The sequence below is a fragment of the Chrysochloris asiatica genome, unplaced genomic scaffold (genome assembly GCF_000296735.1).
Source record: "Chrysochloris asiatica unplaced genomic scaffold, ChrAsi1.0 scaffold00069, whole genome shotgun sequence".
NCBI lineage: Eukaryota > Metazoa > Chordata > Mammalia > Afrosoricida > Chrysochloridae > Chrysochloris > Chrysochloris asiatica.
The window spans coordinates 756,810-766,907 of NW_006408587.1; the positions used below are offsets into that span (position 1 = coordinate 756,810).

Below are 10,098 nucleotides of genomic sequence, written 5' to 3' on the forward strand. Positions count from 1 at the left end.
GAAGGCCCACTGCTAACGCGGGAGGGCAGACACGGCCGCGCAGCAGACAGCACAAGGCGCGCGCTCCCGCGAACGCTAGAAAGAGGCTCTGGGTCAGCCTAGCGAGAATGTGCGCGCACGCGCGCTGGGTAGAGGGTCTCGGAGGCGGAGTCTCAAGGTGAGGGCAGAAGAGGGCGCTCTGGAGCCGAGCCTGAGGTCTGGTGAGGGCGGGGCCCAGGGTGGGCGCGAACGTTAGGGCGGGTCCCGAGGGAGGGCGTCGACGCTAGGTGGGCGGGGTTAGATGAAGCGGGGACGCGCTTGCGGGTGGGGAAGGCGGGGGCGCGGCGGTGGCGGGAGCGTGCTCGGTCCCCGCCCCTGTTTCCCACTCTCGTTCCACCTCCGACCGGCTGGGGCTCGGGAGAGGCGCCGCTCGCCGGTCCCCCGAGTCGCCCTGTCTCCTTTGCCTTCTCCCTCCGCTCGCAGTGAGTTCGTCAGTCCCTGCACTTTGCACTCCTCCGTCTGGGCCATGGATGGGTAAGTGCTAGGTGGCGCGGCGTTCGTGCTGGGTTGTGCTTGTTCTCTGCTTCCTCTCGGCTCTCGGAGGAACGCGCCCTAGTCGGGGAACCGGGCGGGGCGCCGGCGCCCTAGGAGCAGCCCCAACCGAGTCCGACGGCGGAGCTTCCGTGTCGCGGAGGGGCTCTCCGCGGCTGCCTTTCTTCACTCTTCCCGGCGCCCCCTTGATATCCACCCCTTTACGCCCTTATACCGCACGCGGGGAAGCGAAGAAAGCCGGGTTCGGGTGTCGGGGTCCGCCCTCGGCGCAGAGAGCCGCGAGCGCCCGGCCTCTCGACATTTCCTTTCAGAAAATGGTGCGCGGCGCTGGGGGTGGGCGGGCGCCCTTCGGCTTGGGGAGTCGCTGTTTACCGGTGTGGGGTGGAGAGAGCGGTGGAGCCTTCCCCTGGTGGGTAGACGAGTGGCCGCGTCGGTACCCGTCTGGGCGGCGCCCTGGTCCCGAAGCCAGGGCCCCACGCGGGATCTTGGAACTGCCAAGGGACGGTCGGAGGTCTCCTGACTTGTGCTGGGAGATGTGCTGAAAATTTCTGTTTACCAGGCGTCTGGGCTTGGTGAGCTTGGGCCCTTCACCCTGTACACTCCACCCTTTAAGAAACTTCATGAATCCTCTATCAATGTTTGTAAAATATAGCGTAAGTGCAATTTTCCGGAAGCTTTTAAACGCTCAAAAATTTAAAGCGGTCTGTCACTCCCAACCCCACTGAAACCGAGCCAGAGAGACAGTGTGTGTGCGCGTGCGCGCGCCTGTGTGTGTTTGTGTGTGTGTGTGTGTATGTGCGCGCGCCTTCGCGCGAGCTAACCTACCTGATCAATGATAATAACTATTCTGTGGAGACCCAGAATAGGGTGGATATTTTAATTATTAAAGAAGCAAGTAGACCAGAAGTTTGGGATCAGTTGAAGTTTGCGGTATATGTATATCAAGATTTTAAAAAATCCCCAAGCTTTGTTGTGTGCCGTCGAGTAGGTTTCCACTCATAGGTATCCTGTATTGGGTTGTCGAAGAGTAACTGATGGGTTAGAATCACTGACTTCATGGTTAGCAGTCCAGTGCTTATCCTACAGCGCCACACCAGGACTCCCCAGCTTTATTAGAAACTGCAAATTAATTTATTTCCTTTTTGCATTTCAGGGTTTTTGTTTGTTTTGGCCTGTTTCCTATTTTGATTTCTGTAACTCTAGATTGTAAACTCTGTAGAATTTATTTGAACAGTAAAAGCCATATTCATGTTGCCTTATAGTTGATGATTGTAGGCAATTTAAAGGGTTGAAAATTTCCAGTAATTTTCACACTTAATAAATTTCACTTATTTTAGTTTTACAGTATTTAGTTTTGCAATCATATCATATATTGCAAAATGCGGTGGCTGTGTAGGATAAGAACTCTGAACCCCAGGTCGACGGTTCAAGCTCACAGCCTGCTGCACTGGAGAAAGTGGAGGCTTTCTGCTCTTGCAAAGATAAATAGCCCCAGAAACTCTATACAGTGTTATTATGGGCATGAACCCGCTAGAAGGCACTTAACAACGTATGGTATATTGTGTTAACTCATTTGAATCTAGATAGCACACTACTAGAGATGTAAAACAAAAACAGTTTTAGACTTTGCTTATTGTGATGCTTTTCCTTAAAGTATTTTTATTGTCTGCTTGTAGCTATTTGTATTGTTTAATTGAAGCTTCATGAGCATTGTTGAAAGCTCATTTCATATTACCTTATTCAGTTACATTTTATATGTGCGCGTACTTTTGCTATTCTAATTCTTTGTGAAGTTATGCCAATAAGTGGATTGTCATTACATAGTGTGATTTGAGATAGGAAGCAGGCTAGCTTTGTGTCTGAAAGTTTGTATTAAAGAATACTCGAATTGTGTGCCTTTTCTGTTACTCATGGACAACTGACAAACATTCCTTGGTAGTGTTTAAGAAGTTAGTTCTCTCTCCTCTCATTTGTGGTGTTAAAACTAAGAATTAGTTTATTGATTTAAATATGTGGGCAATGATACAGATCCTGCTCTTTGTATCAGGACCCATTACGATAGTATTACACAAGCTTATTATTTATGAAAAAAGAATACTAGAAGTATTTACATACTTAAGTTTTAGACAAATGGATTTTCAGTTTCAGAAGTCTATAAGGAAAAACAAACAAAAAAACCCATAATGGTTGTTGTTTAGAACACTTAAATTTACAAAAGTTAGTAATCCACCCATATATTGTTTATTTTTTATTAACACCATGTAGAATTTAGCTATAGCTTTTTTTTTTTTTTTTTAATGCGATATGGAAACAAACTATTAATTGAAGACAGCTGCTTTGGTGTTAGAAGAAACTGATGATTGTATAACAGAACTTTATAGGAGTATTTACACCCTGGTCTTAGGGGATGTGGTTTTGAGCACTTAAGTTTTGCCATTAGTTGACTAATTAAAATTTCACATTTTCCCACTTTCTGAAAAAGGTTCTCTTTCCTAATTTTGGATAGTTAATAAAGAAACAACAAACATATCTTTGTAGTTCTTCAAATCCTGTTTTTTATGTTGTGTCATAAGTTCATTTCTTCTAAAAGATAATTTACACATACACAGCTTTAACTTGGTAGATTGTTTTGAAAAAGCAATTTCTTTTCTTTGAAAATTTCGATGTCTGAAATTTGATGTTTGTATTTATTTTAATTCTGGTAGACAGCTAACTATATTTTGGTGAGTAGATTTGGGTGGTTGATACAAATTTGCAAGAAGCCTTCTATTTCTATAAAATAAATGTAGGCACTGGTTTTGTAAAAATTACCTAAAACTTTAGGTAATTCTGAAACTTGCAAGAAAGAACTTTGGTGATTTTAATTTGTGATTTGGATTTGTTAAATAGAGGTAAATGAATAAACATACTTCCTCATATCTTAAAGTACAACTTTTTCTAAGAGAATTTGACTTTTGAGACTGTGTTATACTCTATTGTTACCAGACTGTCCCATCAGTTTTCTTTGTACTGACATTTCACAGTTCATCCCATTCTTATTATTTATGTTAATACAGTGCTTTTTCTTTTTTTCCCTTTAATCTTATTATCTGTCTTTAAAAAGCTTGTTCTCTAACTTTGTTTTCCATTTTCTCTTTTTACTTTTTCCATACAGTGTTGTTACAGATCTTATAGCAGTTGGTTTAAAGGTAGGAATCTTTTACTCTCTTTTCATAAACATTTTTTATATCCTAGTTTTGGTATGTTTTTTTCCAGTGGTGAAATCATCTTACCTGTTTATAAAATTATGTTTTACTGCGTGCAATAGTCTTTCATTTTTATTTAGCTCCCAAAATGAGTAGATCTGTAGCTATTTGTGGATTTTATGAAGAGGAGTTACAGTATCATCTTTTTGTTAAGTGCCATCTAGTTGGTTCCAACTCATAGGGACCCAGCAGTTAGCTGGTCCTACAGTGTGACACCAAGACTCCTCTGGTATATATAAAATGTGAGCAAAAGATTTAGTCCTGTATTTCACTTGAATTATCAGGTTGGTTGTTTTGTTTTAGCAGTTAAATGCAATTTAAGCTCTGATTCTGCCCGCTGTCCTCATCCTGTCCTTTCTTGTATTCTTTCTCATGGATGTGCTCATAATAAAAATAAATAAAATGTCTTCAGTGCTTTCTAGTTGTTTTACATGTATTTTTACTAATCACTATAACATTCCTGCAAAGAAAGTATCAATATTTCCTTTTTTAGAGGTGAAAACATATACAGAAAGTTTATGCCCCAAGGAATAGTGCACTGGAGTTCAAACCCATGTCTTCCTGGTTCTAAAGCCTGACTTTTTGTTGTTGTTTTCATTACATTTAGCTATGTAATGAGCCCAATGAAGGATCTGTCTGAAAGGTGAGCAGCAGGAGAGCTGGATAATTGATTAATGGTTCTTCTATAACAAAAATCATTCTAGTTTTATAGAAGACTTCTCATTTATTATTAGATTTTTAACTATAAATCAATAGTGCTCATCACAATGAGGCTTTTCAAATATAGCTGTTTGCTTTAAGGCTTCATTTGGTATTTGGCATTTGAAATAGAGTTGAGAATCATAGCTTTAGAGGCCACTCACAGTTCAGATTACTGTAATATGACTAACACATCTTCCATATTTGTACTGTGTATATTTTAAATGTTTTAGACTGACTTATGTAAATTGTGCCACCACTTTCTATTAACTATACTCTATGTATCATCTCTTCTTACAGCAGTTGCAACTCTTTGACTTCATTTTCAGGTCTTTGGGCTGGCTAGGGATTATATTTCTTAAAATGCCTTAAATAAAATCATTAATTTTTTGGCAAACAAATTTTGAGATTAACTGTTGTTGTTAAGTGCCATCCAGTCGGTTCTGACCCATAGTGACCTGGTATAGGGTTTCTGAGGAGCAGTTGGGAGCTTGAACCTCCGACCTTTAAGTTCACACCGACCTTGCAGTCCGGTGCATTAACCCACAGAGCCACACCAGGACTCTGAGATTAGTACTACTTTTGGAGTTTGATAGAATTGGCTGTCTGATTTCAAGTTTTGGTTTTTATAAATAGGAAATAAATAGAAAAGCCTCTTTGGATGGGACCTATTTTTTTTGTTGTTGTAGATAAATCAGTTTTTCATTTGAGAATGGTAATTCAGAGATTGGGAGCTACAGGCTCATCATCGCTAAGATCTGGTTTGTGGTCTTGATAGGTGTTGATGAGGGTATTCAGTGAATATTGTTTTGGTCTCATCAGAAATGTAATGTGTGATTCTAGAATGTTGGTTTTTTTCCTGGCAAAAATGAATACATAGAGACATTTAAAACAACTTATTATTTTGGAGTTGAGGAATGCTATCCTTAAAGGACTGCTGTGCCTGTTTTAATGTGGGAAATAGAGGTAAATGAAAGAAAAACATAAATGTTAGGCATTGGAACTGTATTTGAATATAGGATTTGGTTTTGATGATGACCTACTTTGCAGCAAAACCACTTTGAAAGTATAAAGGCAGGTCCTGCTCTGAAAAGATGAGCTGATTAGTTGACTCAGTAGTTGTTAAGTGCTGTCGAGTTGGTTCTGACTCACAGCGACTCTGTATAGGGTTTCTGATGAGCCACTGGTGGGTTTGAACTGTGGACTTTGCAGTTAGTAGTCCAGTGCTTATTCTATAGCACTGTACCAGGAAAGTTTTGTGAAAACTGAGGAAGAAATGGAGTTTCTATAGTATTCATTCTCATGGTTTGTGTGAGATTCAGCACCCATAGACTAATGAGACAACCCAGCAGTTGATTAAATACAGCATTAATAGAAATTTGGAATCCCTGGTAACTCTGGAAATACAAGTCAGCTCCTGGAAAATTGCAAAAATGTGGAGGAATTCACTTCATAGGTGGGGAATGGACGGTCTGATCTTATTTTGTTCTGAGTGGTGCAAATGGTTCTAGCTAGTCTTTAAACTGAATAGCTGATGGTTCCAACCCACCCAGCGGCACTGCAGAGGAAAGACTGGCAATCTGCTTCCATAAAGATTATAGTCGAGAAGCTTTATGGAGGGGGATGGTGTCATCATAGAGCACCGTGGCTGACTGGGCTACACAGAAGTCGTCCAATGTGAGAAGAACTAAGCAAGGAGGAGACCAGCTGTACGACCAGCTGAACCGGCTCAAGGTTGAAGAGTTGGCTCTTTAGGCAGTGATTAATTCTAGAGGCGGGGCTGAGATGCTGTCTTCTCAGTCTGCACCTGAATAGTTGCAAGATAATGTTGGTGTATGTAGACGGTGGGTTTGCACCGCCAACTTTGTAGTTAACAGTCCAGTGCTTATCCTACAGTGCCACACCAGGACTCCAGTTGACTTGTTGTTGTTAGATGCTGTCAAATTGGCTCTAACTCTTAGCAACCCTGTGCACAACAGTATGCAACACTGCCGAGTCCTGTGCCATCCTCACAATTGTTGTTATGTTTGATGTTGTTTGTTATGTGTCAGTCCATTTTGTTGGGATTTTGTTTTGTTTTGCTGATCCTCCAATTTTCTAAGCATGATGTCCTTCTCCAGGGGTTGATTCTTCCTCATAACATGTTCATAGTACAAGAGACAAGTCTCGCTATTCTAGTTTCTAAGGAGCATTCAGTACTTCTTCCAAGACAGATTTGTTTGTTCTTTTGGCAGTCTGTGGTACTTCCAGTATTCTTCATCAACAGTATAATTCAAATGCATAGATTCACTTATAGTGTTCCTTATTCAGTGTCTAACTTTCAGTTGCATATGTGGTGATTAAAAATACTATGACTTGGGTCAGGCATGCCTACATCTTTGTTCTTGAATACTTTTAAGAGTCCTTTTGCAGCAGGTTTGCCTAACACAATACATGGTTTTGTTTCTCTGCTGCCTCTGAGCATTGATTATGGATCCAAGCAAAATGAAGTCATTGACAACTTCAATCTTTTTTCCATTTATCATTATTATTTATTGGTTCAGTTGTGAGGCCTTTCATTTTCTTTGCATTGAGGTGCTTATTATTGATCTTCACCAGCAAGTATTTCAAGTCCTCTTAGCTTTCAGCAAGAAAGATTATGTCATCTGCATACCGCAGGTGGTTAATGACTCTTCCTCCAATCCTAATGCCATGTTTTTTATATAATCCAGTTTCTCAGATTATATGCTTAGTGTACATTTTAAGTATGGTGAAAGGTTACAACCTTTTGAATAACTCCCTCTTGATCTGTATACAGCTTCCTCATGAACACAATTAAGTGTTCTGGAATACCCATTGTTTGCAATGTTTGTAGTTATCTACCCAGTCGAATGCCTTTGCATAGTCAATAAAGCACAAATAAGCATCTTTCTGGTATTCTCTGCTTTCAGCCAAGATCCATCTGACATCAGCAATGATATCCCTCATTACAAGTCTTCTTCTTAATCTGGCTTGAATTTCTAGCAGTTTCCCGTTGATGTACTGCTGCAATAATTTCTGAATTCTCCAGCAAAATTTTACTTGCATGTAATATTAATGATATTAAATGATTTTCACCTTCTATTGGTTCACATTTCTTTGGAATGAACACAGACAGATATTATGGGTCTCTCCCAATCAGTTGGCCAGCTAGTTGTCTTCCAAATTTCTTAATATAAAGGACCAGTGCTGTATCAGTTTGTTGAGATATTTCAGTTTGTGTTCTGTCAGATTCTGAAGTCTTGTTTTTAGCCAATGTCTTCATTGCTGCATGGACTTCTTCCTTCAGTACCATCGGTTCTTTTCTTTCTTTTTTTAGTTAAAGTTTTTATTGTGAATTGAGTGAAGGTTTGTAGACAAGATAATCAGTTTTATATTCAACAAATTATACACTTTGTCCCATTTCAGTGATGACAGTTCCCCTGCTGAAATAACAGTTATCCTACTTCCTTCCTGTGTCTCCCCATTTATATCTTATATTTCACAAATGTATTCCTTACAGCTTCTTTAGATGCTTCCTGGGTCATCCAGTATTTTATCCATTGTTGTTGTTTTGTTAAGTGCTATCAAATCAGTTCTGACTCATAGAGACCCAGACCCTGTATAGGGTTTCTGAGCAGCTGGTGGTTTTGAACTACTGACCTTGTGGTGCAAACTAACTCTGCAGTCCAACGCATTATCCTGCAGCTCCACACCAGGACTCCCATCAAATCATTCAGTATTCCAAGTTGAGCACTGAATTTTTCTTTAGTTCTGTCAGCTTGAGAAATGCTGAGTCTGTTCTTCCTTTTTGGTTTTCTAACTCCAGGTTTTTGCACATTTCATTATAATGCTTAACTTTGTCTTCTCCAGCTACCCTTTGAATTTCTCAGTTCAGCTCTTTTACTTCCTCATTTCTTCCATTTTTTTTTTTTAAGCTTCTCTATGCTTAAGAGCAAGTTTCAGAGTCTCTTCTGACATCCACTTTGGTCTTTTCTTGATGTCATCCCACAGTTCTTTTGGTCTTCAGTCATTAGCGTCTCGTGTATCAGATCTGTTCTTGAAATGGTCTCTATTTAAATTCAGGTTGGATGTACTCTAGATCGTATTTTGTCTCTTGTGGACTTGTTTTCATTTTCTTCAACTACATTCAGCTTGGACTTCCATATGAACAATTGATATAGTCTTATTTTGACTTAAGCTGTGTAACTTCTTTACCATCTCTTCCCACGGATGTCGTCAGTGTTGATTCCTGTGTAGTCCAAATGGTGAGGTCCATGTGTGTAGCCTCCTTTTATGTTGTTGAAAAAGGTATTTGCAATGAATAAATCTTTGGTTAAATTATGGTTAGGACTAGGATTAATGTTAGGAGTAGGGATAGGGCTTGGACTAGGAGTAAAGTTTGGTCTAGTTTTAGTGTTATAGTTAGCTTTATTTTTATTGATTTTATTTCTTTATTAAAATCTGCTTGATTTCTTCATTTGGAAGTCCTGTAACTACATTATTTCCTCTTTTAACTTTATTTTGTTGTTGCTGTAAACTGGTATCTCTGGTTTCCAATTTTCAGTCTTTATATTTACTTTGAATATGTGGGTTGAGTTTGGGGGTGATAGTGTCATGTGTGTTAATCTCAGGTTTTTGACTGCCTTCTTTGGTTCTCTGTCCAAAGAACTCCCTTTAGTATTTTAGTAAGGATGCTCTGGTTTTTACAAACTGTTGTGATTTATGTTTATCTGGAAATGGCCTAATTTCTTCATCGTATTTGATGGACAGTTTTGCTTAGTATGTGATTCTTGACCATTGTTTTTTCTTTCAGTGCCATCCCATTGTCTTCTTGCCGGTACAGTTTCTGCTTAAACATCAGAATTTAGTCTTATTGGTGGTGGTGGTGCTAGTGTGCCGTGGAGTCAGTTCTAGCTCATAGTGACCCTGTACAGGGTTTCCGAGGCTGTAAATCTTTCGGGAGCAGAAAGCCTCATCTTTCTTCCACAGAACGGCTGGTAGTTTCAAACTGCTGACCTTGAGGTTAGCAGCCAGACTTGTGATCTTATTAGTTCTCCTTTTTGGATAGCCTTTTGTTTTTCCTGAGCTGCTTTCAGGATTCTTTCATTGTTTTGTTTTTTAAAAGCTTGGTTGCTTGGGCCCTGAAATGCCTATGCATTGAAGCTTCTTGATCCAGGGACAGAAAGCTGTGACATCAGAGGAATGACAAAGGAACAACAGCAGTAGAACCAAGAACTAGAGTACAAGACAGATGCTCAGTTGCCCTGCAAGCCACCATCTTGGGAGAGACCAAGTGGGGGAAAGATCAGAACAGCTACGAACGCCTGACAGAACAGTGGACATACAGAAGATGAGTGTTCAGTTGTCATTCACCTGAACTGCCTTACAGAAGGAAATCTCCAGGTGATGCTAAGGAAGAATGATGACGTAGGACCCAGTCAAACCATACTGCAGTAGGATGCTGGTAGAAGTCAGAGTACAAGATGACAAAAGTGTGGAACAGAGATAGACTCTAAGGCATGAAGGAACAGAAGTACCTAAGTTCAGTGAATATAAATATGACAGTCTAACTTTTTTTTTTCTCTGGAACATCCAAAAATTTGGTTTAAAAAAAAAAAAAAAA

The 10,098-nt window shown here is 40.1% G+C and overlaps 1 protein-coding gene across 1 annotated transcript in view; it reads left to right on the top strand.

Annotated features, from left to right (window-relative positions):
* Positions 1 to 407: 407 nt before the first annotated feature.
* The window catches only part of PTBP3 (polypyrimidine tract binding protein 3), a 124,997-nt gene continuing 115,306 nt past the window's right edge, over positions 408 to 10,098 (top strand). The window contains exon 1 of the mRNA XM_006864668.1: positions 408 to 513. The gene's annotated coding sequence lies outside the window, so the exon portion shown is untranslated. The remainder of the gene's footprint in view (positions 514 to 10,098) is intronic.